Here is an 11,953-nt window from a genome sequence, read left to right on the forward strand (position 1 = left end):
GGCCCCTGTTTTTTCGCATGACAGCTGTTGATGATTCTGCCATTGCCATTTACACCTCTTCTAGACTCATCTTTTGTCTCTTTACTTGTCCCATTACCATCCCCTTTGCCTTGCACCATCATCCTTTGTCATTTAATCTCTCCTGCCTTTCACCCTATCACAGACCTTCCCCATTGTTCTTTCCTCCCCTCCCCCCTTTCCCTGCCTCTGTACTTGCTCTGCATTTGTGGTTCACATAGTGTCTGATTGGTGGATTTTTCTGGCCTGTCACTATGCCTGCGGGAAAAAAAGTGGAATTTTGTCCAAACCCCATTTGGGCCATTGAATTTTGTTTAGCCAAAAAAATTAAAATGTCTGATTTACATAAGAACGTAAGAAATAGGAGCAGGAATAGTCCACTTGGCCCCTCGGGCCTGCTCCGCCATTCAATAAGATCATGGCTGATCTTGGGCTTAGAGCCACTTCCCCGCTCACTCCCCATAACCCTTCACCCCCTTATCCTGTAAAAATCTGTCTATCTCCACCTTAAATGTATTTAATGACCCAGCCTCCACAGCTCTCTGGGGCAGAGAATTCCACAGATTTACGATCCTCTGAGAGAAGAAATTCCTCCTCATCTCAGTTCTAAAAGGGCGACCCTTTATTCTGAGACTGTGCCCCCGAGTTCTAGATTTCCCCTCGAGGGGAAACATCCTCTCTGCCTCTACCTTGTCGAGTCCCCTCAGTATTTTATATGTTTCAATAAGATCACCTCTCATTCTTCTAAATTCCAATGAGTATAGGCCCAGCCTGCTCAACCTTTCCTCATAAATCAACCCCCTCATCTCAGGAATCAACCGTGTGAATCGTCTCTGAACTGCCTCCAATGCAAGTACTGTATATCCTTCCTTAAATAAGGAGACCAAAACTGTACGCAGTAAACTGTATTTAATACCATGTTCTGTCAGCAGATGGTGACACTGCATCATCAGTAATGATTTGGAAATTTTATGTAATTATACCACCATCGTCTGTGGGCAACCGCTAATATTGCTGTCATTCTTCACTATGGTAAGCACACAAAAATCATTTCCAATAGCGCGGATTTTCTGTTATTGCTTTTCTCAGTTTTCTCCCCCAAAGATATCAGTGACTACGGCTGAGAGCTGGAAATGCAAGGACTTGTTTCTGACCTGCGAAGAGAACAAGTTTGTTTGATGTGGATGTCGGCGGACGGGTGTGAAGCAGGCGATCCCAATCACTCCAGCAGCTGTATGTTTTGGGGAATTTGTTTTTCGTCTTGAGTTCTTTTTAATTTCACTTCTTTAGCACTGAATTAAAATTGAGGCATTTGCTAATTTCAAATTATACATTTAAAAAAAAAGGTTTGTAGTTAAAATTCGTAGATGAGCAGTAGTTTTTAGGACGGTACTTAAAATTAATGTAACAAATAGGAAAGTGAACAGCAGGCGCAGCTTTAAATAAATGGTCAAACGTCACACCGAGGATAGACAGACTCAGCAGTGAGAAGCAGGCACACCTGTCTCACCGATACCTGTTTTCTTAAAAGCATTATTAAAACACACTTTACATGCAGCACTTTCACATTATGAGTATTATATAGTATAATTTAGATGGCGGGTCTGTGATTACTAATCTATTTGAAAAGGGGTCCTTCAACCAAAGAAGTTTGAGAACCACTGGTTTAGAGTTAGAAGAAGCAAAAGAATTCAGGGAAGCACTGGCAATATTAGTATTGATAAACTGATTGAATAACCAGGGAGGTAGATAGGGCTTTAAACTAAATAAGGTGGCGAGGGGGGGGGGGGGGGGGGTTCCGGTGGAGAGAAATTTAGAATGCTAAAGAGAAAAGACAAGGAAGCAGTGCAGGAAAGTGATTGGGGTAAGGATAACCAGATTGAGTCAGGAAGGGACAGAGGCCTAGAAATTCAGTATAGCCACGTTTGGGGCGCTACAGCCGGGCGGCCGCAAAGTTTGCGCCCGGCGCAACTTCGCGCCACCTTCGCCGATATTCAGTGGCATCGCCCCAAGAGGTTGCTGCTGCGCTAAAACAGGCGATGCACGACTATCATTAGGCGCTAAGCCGGCGGCCCGGGGCGAAACCCCCGAGGGCGGGCGCAGCGCAGGTGCGGCGAGCTGCTGATTGACGGCAGACACTCTGGCGCCGGTGAGCTCTTAAAGGGGGAGGGTGGATTTGTTTTTTTGAAAGGCCGAGACTGGTGTATTTGTGTTTTTTGAAAGGCCGAGACTGGTCGATTTGTGTTTTTTGAAAGGCCGAGACTGGTCGATTTGTGTTTTTTGAAAGGCCGAGACTGGTCGATTTGTGTTTTTTGGGGGGGCTTCTCTCCATTAGTTTGTAATGTGGGAAGGGCAGAGGTTTCAAAGAAATAAATGTTCTTAAATCGCACTGTCCATGCTTTCTTTTGGAAGTCCTGGTTGCCCTGCTCGGCTGAGGGCTTGTGGAGCGGCTACATTCTTCTTGTGCTGAGAGGGGGCCTAGAACCGACGTTCAATAAGCCGCCGACGGGCGGCCCTTGCACTTTTAGGGGGGATTAAATATGTGGGGTTACGGGGATAGGGCTTGGGTGGGATGGCTGTCGGTGTAGGGACCGGGTGCTAGGGTTTGGATGATCAGCCATGATCTCGTTGAATGGCGGAGCAGGCTCGAAGGGCCGAATGGCCTACTCCTGCTCCTATCTTCTATGTTTCTATGTTTCTGCCTCCCTCCTGTGCTGGTCCTCCTCCTCCTCCTCCTCCTCTGGTGGTCCTCCAATGTCTGGTGGCAGTGGCTGAGTCCTGCGGATAGCCAGGTTGTGCAGCATGCAGCACACGACCACGAAATGGGAGACTCGCTCAGGCGAATATCGTAGGGCTCCTCCGGAACGATCCAGACAGCGGAACCGTTGCTTCAGGACGCCGATTGTTTGCTCAATGATGTTCCTGGTTGTTTGATGGCTGTCATTGTATCCCTCTTCAGCAGGGGTGCTGGGCGCACGGAGCGGGGTCATCAGCCATGTGCACAAAGGATAGCCTTTGTCCCCGAGAAGCCATCCTCGTGGGTGAGGCTGGGCCTGGAACATGTCTGCCACAGAAGTCTGGCGCAGGATGAAGGCATCGTGGCTGCTGCCTGGAAAGCGGGCATTGACAGCTAGGATGAGCTGCCTGTGGTCACACACCAACTGCACGTTGAGCGAATGGTAGCCCTTCCGGTTGCGGTAATCCTCGGCATTCTCCAGAGGTGCCCGCAAAGCCACATGCGTGCAGTCAATGGCGCCCTGCACCATGGGGAAGCCCGCTAATGCTGCAAAGCCCATTGCACGCTGTTGCTGCTTGACAAGGGCCATGGAGAAGGAGATGAACTGACGTCTCCTTCTGAAAAGGGCATTGGTCACCTGGCGGATGCAGCAATGCACGGCAAACTGGGAGATGTTAGAAATGTCCCCAGTAGCGGATTGGAAGGAGCCGGTGGCATAGAAGTTGAGAGACACCGTCACCTTCACTGCCACCGACAGAGACGTCCTGCTCCTCAGATGTGGCTGCAGATCTCCGCGAAGCAGGTGGCAGATCTCAGTGACCACCGCCCTTCGGAATCGCAGCCTCCGAACACACTGCTCGTCAGACATGTTCAGATATGAGAACTGCTGGCGGTATACCCTGGGTGGGTAAGGCCTCCTTTGCCGACGCCTGTTGCCCCCTCTCCGTCTGGCCATGTCTGCCACTCTCTCACGGCGTCTGTGAGCCCTTTGAATGCAATGGAGAAGGCCAACGTTTGCACCCATTGCAGCCCCCATTATATGTTTCCAATCAATGATATGGCTCTGAAGTTAAAGACAAGTGGAAAGCTGTGGCCTGAAGCCACAAGTACCTGTGCGAGTGTTGAGCCAAACCAGAAAGCTCTCTACCTTTGTCTCTCTGCAAAGATCCGTCTCTCACAAAGAAGGAGTGTTGCAAAATGGTTGCCTTTTCTACTGCAGGAGGAGTGCCCTTTAATTTGCGCCCCCCGCGCCCCGCAGCGACTGAGAACCGTTCCCCTCTACCAGTCGCTAGGGGCGCCAGGCGCACAATAGGCCGGCGCCACTGAATTTCCGGTTGGGGCGAACAAAGGGCGTTGCACGATGAAATGACGTCAGGATCTGCGCGCGCAGCTGAGCGCGTGCAAAGGCTTTGCGCCGCCGCTAAATCTTTACTGAAGTTGGGGAGAGGCGCAGATCGCGCTGCGCCCGGCCGCTAGCCGCCTAGCGCCCCACATCTCCTCCTCCTAAGGCGCTAGCGGCTGGTGCAAACAACTGAATTTCTAGGCCAGAGTGTACAAACAAAGGAGTGCACTAACAAATAGGGTCCGGGTAAGAAAAAATGGTAATAAGACAAATAGGACCATAGTTAAGATGTCTAAAAATGCTAAAAAGACAAATCTAAAGGAACTGTATCAGAATGCACAAAGCATTTGTAATAAGGTAGACGAACTAACAGCGCAAATAGATGTAAACGGATACGATATAATTGCGATTACGGAGACATAGTGGCAGGGTGACCATGGCTGGGAGGTGAATATCCAAGGATATTCGATATTTAGGAAGGACAGGCGAAAAGGAAAATAGCGAGAAAGGATATTGGCTCAGAAAATCAAGATGTAGAATCAGTCTGGGTGGAGCTAAGAAGCACCAAGGGGCAGAAAACATTGGTGGGAGTTGTCTATGGGCCTCCAAACAGTAGTGGTAATGTAGGGGATGGCATCACACAGGAAATTAGAGATGCATGTAACAAGGTACTACAGTAATCATGGGTGACTTTAATCTACATATAGACTGGCCAAACCAAATTAGCAATAATACTGTGGAGGATGAATTCCTGGTGTACAAGATGGTTTTTTAGACCAGTACGTTGAGGAGCCAACTCAGGAACAGGCTATCCTAGATTGGGTATTGTGCAATGAGAAGGGGTTAATTAATAATCTTGTTGTGCGGGGTCCTTTAGGGAAGAGTGACCATAACATGATAGAATTCTTCATTAAGATGGAAAGTGAAGAAGTCCAATCCAAAACTAGGGTCCTAAATCTAAACAAAGGAAACTACGAAGGTATGAGGAGTGAGTTGGCTATGATAGATTGGGGAGCTTCATTAAAAGGTGGATAGCCAATGGCTAACATTTATGGAATGAATGCATGAATTGCAACAATTATACATTCCTTTCTGGCGCAAAAAAAAAGGAAAAGTGGCCCAACCATGGCTAACAAAAGAAATTAAGGATAGTATTAGATCCAAAGAGGAGTCATATAAAGTTGCCAGAAAAAGTAGCAGTTGGGAGCAGTTTAGAGTTCAGCAAAAAAGGACCAAGAGATTGATTAAGAGGGGAAAAATAGAGTATGAGAGTAAACTTGCAAGGAGCATAAAAGCGGACTGTAAAAGCTTCTACAAGTATGTAAAAAGGAAAAGATTAGTGAAGACAAATGTAGGTCCCTTACAGTCAGAAACGGGAGAATTTATAATGGGGAACAAGGAAATGGCAGCACAATTAAACAAATACTTTGGTTCTGTCTTCACGGAACACAAATAACTTCCCAGAAATGCTAGGGAACCAAGTGTCTAGTGAGAAGGAGGAATTAAAGGAAATTAGTATTAGTAAAAAAATAGTGCTGGAGAAATTAATGGGACTGAAAGCCGATAAATCCCCTCGGCCTGATAATCTGCATCCCAGAGTACTAAAAGAGGTAGCCATGGAAATAGTGGATGCATTGGTTGTCATCTTCCAAAATGTTATAGATTATGGAACAGTTCCTGCAGATTGGAGGGGGGGAAATGTAACCCCACTATTTAAAAAAGCAGGGAGAGAGAAAACGGGGAACTACAGACCAGTCAGCCTAACATCAAGTAGGGAAAATGCTAGAGTCTATTATAAAGGATGTGATAACAGGACACTTAGAAAATATCAACGGGATTAGACAAAGTCAACATGGGTTTATGAAAGGGAAATCATGTTTGACAAACCTACTGGAGTTTTTTGAGGATGTAACTAGTAGAATAGATAAGGGAGAACCAGTGGATGTGTTGTAATTGGATTTTCAGAAGGTTACTTTGATAAAGTCCCACATACGAGGTTAGTGTGCAAAATTAAAGCACATGGGATTGGGGGTAATATACTGGCATGGATTGAAAATTGGTTAACAGGCAGAAAACAGAGAGTAGGAATAAATGGGTCTTTTTCGGGGTGGCAGGCAGTGACTAGTGGGGTACCGCAGGGATCAGTGCTTGGGCCCCAGCTATTCACAATATATATCAATGATTTGGATGAGGAAACCAAATGTAATATTTCCACGTTTGCTGACAACATGAAACTAGGTGGGATTATGAGTTGTGAGGGGGATGCAGAGGCTTCAAGGTGATTTAGACAAGTTGAGTGAGTGGGCAAATACATGGCAGATGCAGTATAACGTGAATAAATGTGAAGTTATCCACTTTGATAGGAAAAACAGAAAGGCAGAGTATTATTTAAATGGTGATAGATTGGGAAATGTTGATGTACAAAGGGACCTGGGTGTCCTTGTACACCAGTCACTGAAAGCAAACATGCAGGTGCAGCAAGCAGTTAGGAAGGCAAATGGTATATTGGCCTTCATTGCAAGAGGATTTGAGTACAGGAGCAAGGATGTCTCACTACAGTTATACAGGGCCTTGGTGAGACCACACCTGGAGTACTGTGTGCAGTTTTGGTCTCCTTACCTAAGAAAGGATATACTTGCCATAGAGGGAGTGCAGCGAAGGTTCACCAGACTGATTCCTGGGATGGCAGGACCGTCGTATGAGGAGAGATTGGGTCGACTAGGCCTGTATTCACTAGAGTTTAGAAGAATGAGAGGAGATCTCATTGAAACGTATAAAATTCTGACAGGGCTAGACAGACTGGATGCAGGGAGGATGTTTCCCCTGGCTGGGGGGTCCAGAACGAGGGGTCACAGTCTCAGGATAAGGGGTAGGACATTTAGGACTGAGATGAGGAGAAATTTCTTCACTCAGAGGGTGGTGAACCTGTGGAATTCTCTACCACAGAAGGCTGTGGAGGCCAAGTCACTGAATATATTTAAGAAGGAGATAGATTTCTAGACACAAAAGGCATCAAGGGGTATGGGAAGAGAGCGGGAATATGGTATTGAGATAGAGGATCAGCCATGATCATATTGAATGGCAGAGCAGGTTTGAAGGGCCGAATGGCCTACTCCTGCTCCTATTTTTCTACGTTTCTCTGTTTCTGATAAGATGGTAGTAAGAAAATGGTAGATAATATAGTAAATTAGCCAAGTCAAGTATTGTATTATATCGTTTTTATCTTCTACTTTTTTGCTTCATAGGGAGTTGTATTTTTTTGCCTTATTCCTTTTTCAGTATAGTGCAAAAACTCCCCCAGGACATTTTGACTTTGTGCGATAGTGTAAAATGGGTGATAGCGAATCGGCACTCCCGCTTTTCACTTCCTTTGACCTCAATGGACTTCATTGTCTTGAGCTCCCCCTCAGCTTCTGATGGAATCCCTTTGGCACATCACTCCGATTGAGATCACTGTTTGAGTCTCAATCCAAACCTAACAGCTCTATTGAGACTCAGTCAGAAGCTAATGAAGACTGTCCTCCCATACCGCTCCTCCCATACCCCTCCTCCCACGCCCCTCCTCCCACACCCCTGCTCCCATACCCCTCCTCCCATACCCCTCCTCCCATACCGCTCCTCCCATACCCCATCCTCCCATACCCCTCCTCCCTCACCCCTCCTCCCATACCCCTCCTCCCATACCCCTCCTCCCTCACCGCTCCTCCCATACCCCTCCTCCCATACCCCTCCTCCCTCACCCCCTCCTCCCATACCCCTCCTCCCATACCCCTCCTCCCTCACCCCTCCTCCCATACCCCTCCTCCCATACCCCTCCTCCCATACCCCTCCTCCCATACCGCTCCTCCCATACCCCTCCTCCCATACCCCTCCTCCCATACCCCTCTTCCTTCACCCCTCCTCCCATAACGCTCCTCCCATACCCCTCCTCCTTCACCCCTCCTCCCATACCCCTCCTCCCATACCGCTCCTCCCACACCCCTCCTCCCATACCCCTCCTCCCATGCCCCTCCTCCCATACCCCTCCTCCCATACCCCTCCTCCTATACCCCTCCTCCCTCACCCCTCTTCCTTCACCCCTCGTCCCATACCGCTCCTCCCATACCCCTCCTCCCATACCGCTCCTCCCATACCCCTCCTCCCATACCCCTCCTCCCATACCGCTCCTCCCATACCCCTCCTCCCATACCCCTCCTCCCATACCGCTCCTCCCATACCCCCTCCTCCCACGCCCCTCTTCCTTCACCCCTCCTCCCATACCCCTCCTCCCATACCGCTCCTCCCGTACCGCTCCTCCCATACCCCTCCTCCCATACCCCTCCTCCCATACTGCTCCTCGCATACCCCTCCTCCCATACCCCTCCTCCCATACCCCTCCTCCCATACTGCTCCTCACATACCCCTCCTCCCATACCCCTCCTCCCATACTGCTCCTCCCATACCCCTCCTCCCATACCCCTCCTCCCATACCCCTCCTCCCATACCGCTCCTCCCATACCGCTCCTCCCATACCCCTCCTCCCATACCCCTCCTCCCATACCCCTCCTCCCACGCCCCTCTTCCTTCACCCCTCCTCCCATACCCCTCCTCCCATACTGCTCCTCCCATACCCCTCCTCCCAAACCCCTCCTCCCATACCCCTCCTCCCATACCCCTCCTCCCATACCCCTCCTCCCATAACGCTCCTCCCATACCCCTCCTCCCATACCCCTCCTCCCATACCCCTCCTCCCATACCCCTCCTCCCATACCGCTCCTCCCATACCCCTCCTCCCATACCCCTCCTCCCATACCGCTCCTCCCATACCCCTCCTCCCATACCCCTCCTCCCATACCCCTCCTCCCATACCCCTCCTCCCTCACCCCTCCTCCCATACCCCTCCTCCCATACCCCTCCTCCCATACCCCTCCTCCCATACCCCTCCTCCCATACCCCTCCTCCCATACCGCTCCTCCCATACCCCTCCTCCCATACCGCTCCTCCCATACCCCTCCTCCCATACTGCTCCTCCCATACCCCTCCTCCCATACCGTTCCTCCCATACCCCTCCTCCCATACCCCTCCTCCCATACCCCTCCTCCCATACCCCTCCTCCCATACCGCTCCTCCCATACCCCTCCTTCCATACCCCTCCTCCCATACCCCTCCTCCCATACCCCTCCTCCCATACCCCTCCTCCCTCACCCCTCTTCCCATACCCCCTCCTCCCATACCCCTCCTCCCATACCCCTCCTCCCATACCGCTCCTCCCATACCCCCTCCTCCCTCACCCCATCTCCCTCACCCCTCTTCCCATACCCCTCCTCCCTCACCCCTCCTCCCATACCCCTCCCCCCACACACCTCCTCCCATACCCCTCCTCCCATGCCCCTCTTCCTTCACCCCTCCTCCCATACCCCTCCTCCCATACCCCTCCTCCCATACCCCTCCTCCCTCACCCCTCTTCCCATACCCCTCCTCCCATACCCCTCCTCCCATACCGCTCCTCCCATACCCCTCCTCCCACACCCCTCCTCCCTCACCCCATCTCCCTCACCCCTCTTCCCGTACCCCTCCTCCCTCACCCCTCTTCCCATACCGCTCCTCCCATACCCCTCCTCCCTCACCCCAGCTCCCTCACCCCTCTTCCCATACCCCTCCTCCCTCACCCCTCTTCCCATACCCCTCCTCCCATACCCCACCCCCACACCCCTCCTCCCATACCCCCTCCTCCCACGCCCCTCTTCCTTCACCCCTCCTCCCATACCCCTCCTCCCATACCCCTCCTCCTTCACCCCTCCTCCCATACCCCTCCTCCCTCACCCCTCTTCCTTCACCCCTCGTCCCATACCCCTCCTCCCATACCCCTCCTCCCTCACCCCTCCTCCCTCACCCCTCTTCCCAAACACCTCCCCCCACGCCCCTCCCCCCACACCCCTCCTCCCACACCCCTCCCCCCATACCCCTCTCCCCACACCCCTCCTCCCACACCCCTCCTCCCACACCCCTCCTCCCTCCCCCCACACCCCTCCTCCCTCACCTCTCCCCCACACTACTCCCACCCCCTCCCCCCACACCTCTCCCCCCACACCCCTCCTCCCTCACCTCTCCCCCCACACTACTCCCACACCCCTCCCCCCCACCCCCCTCCTCCCACACCCCTCCCCCCACTCCCCTCCCCCCACACCCCTCCCCCACACCCCTCCTCCCTCCCCCCCACACCCCTCCTCCCTCACCTCTCCCCCACACTACTCCCACCCCCTCCCCCACACCTCTCCCCCCACACCCCTCCTCCCACACCCCTCACCCCTCCCCCCTCCCCCCACACCTCTCCCCCCCACACCCCCTCCTCCCTCAGCTCTCCCCCCACACTACTCCCACACACCTCCCCCCACCCCCCTCCTCCCACCCCCCTCCCCCACTCCCCTCCCCCCACACCCCTCCCCCACACCCCTCCTCCCTCCCCCACACCCCTCCTCCCTCACCTCTCCCCCACACTACTCCCACCCCCTCCCCCCACACCTCTCCCCCCACACCCCTCCTCCCACACCCCTCACCCCCCCCCTCCCCCCCTCCCCCCACACCTCTCCCCCCACACCCCTCCTCCCTCACCTCTCCCCCCACACTACTCCCACACCCCTCCTCCCACACCCCTCCTCCCATACCCCTCCCCCCACTCCCCTCCCCCCCACACCCCTCCCCCACACCCCTCCTCCCTCCCCCCACACCCCTCCTCCCTCACCTCTCCCCCACACTACTCCCACCCCCTCCCCCCACACACCTCTCCCCCCACACCCCTCCCCCACACCCCCTCCTCCCTCCCCCCCCACACCCCTCCTCCCTCACCTCTCCCCCACACTACTCCCACCCCCCTCCCCCACACCTCTCCCCCCACACCCCTCCCCCACACCCCTCCTCCCTCCCCCCACACCCCTCCTCCCTCACCTCTCCCCCACACTACTCCCACCCCCCTCCCCCCACACCTCTCCCCCCACACCCCTCCTCCCACACCCCTCACCCCTCCCCCCTCCCCCAACACCTCTCCCCCCCCACACCACTCCTCCCACACCCCTCCTCCCACACCCCCACCCCTCCTCCCATACCCCTCCTCCCATACCCCTCCTCCCATACTGCTCCTCCCATACCCCTCCTCCCATACCCCTCCTCCCATACTGCTCCTCACATACCCCTCCTCCCATACCCCTCCTCCCATACTGCTCCTCCCATACCCCTCCTCCCATACCCCTCCTCCCATACCCCTCCTCCCATACCGCTCCTCCCATACCGCTCCTCCCATACCCCTCCTCCCATACCCCTCCTCCCATACCCCTCCTCCCACGCCCCTCTTCCTTCACCCCTCCTCCCATACCCCTCCTCCCATACTGCTCCTCCCATACCCCTCCTCCCAAACCCCTCCTCCCATACCCCTCCTCCCATACCCCTCCTCCCATACCCCTCCTCCCATACCGCTCCTCCCATACCCCTCCTCCCATACCCCTCCTCCCATACCCCTCCTCCCATACCCCTCCTCCCATACCGCTCCTCCCATACCCCTCCTCCCATACCCCTCCTCCCATACCGCTCCTCCCATACCCCTCCTCCCATACCCCTCCTCCCATACCCCTCCTCCCATACCCCTCCTCCCTCACCCCTCCTCCCATACCCCTCCTCCCATACCCCTCCTCCCATACCCCTCCTCCCATACCCCTCCTCCCATACCCCTCCTCCCATACCGCTCCTCCCATACCCCTCCTCCCATACCGCTCCTCCCATACCCCCTCCTCCCATACTGCTCCTCCCATACCCCTCCTCCCATACCGTTCCTCCCATACCCCTCCTCCCATACCCCTCCTCCCATACCCCTCCTCCCATACCCC

This window comes from Somniosus microcephalus, chromosome 11 (genome assembly GCF_052327205.1).
Source record: "Somniosus microcephalus isolate GS21.2 chromosome 11, FLI_Smic_1.0, whole genome shotgun sequence".
NCBI classification, from domain to species: Eukaryota; Metazoa; Chordata; class Chondrichthyes; order Squaliformes; family Somniosidae; genus Somniosus; species Somniosus microcephalus.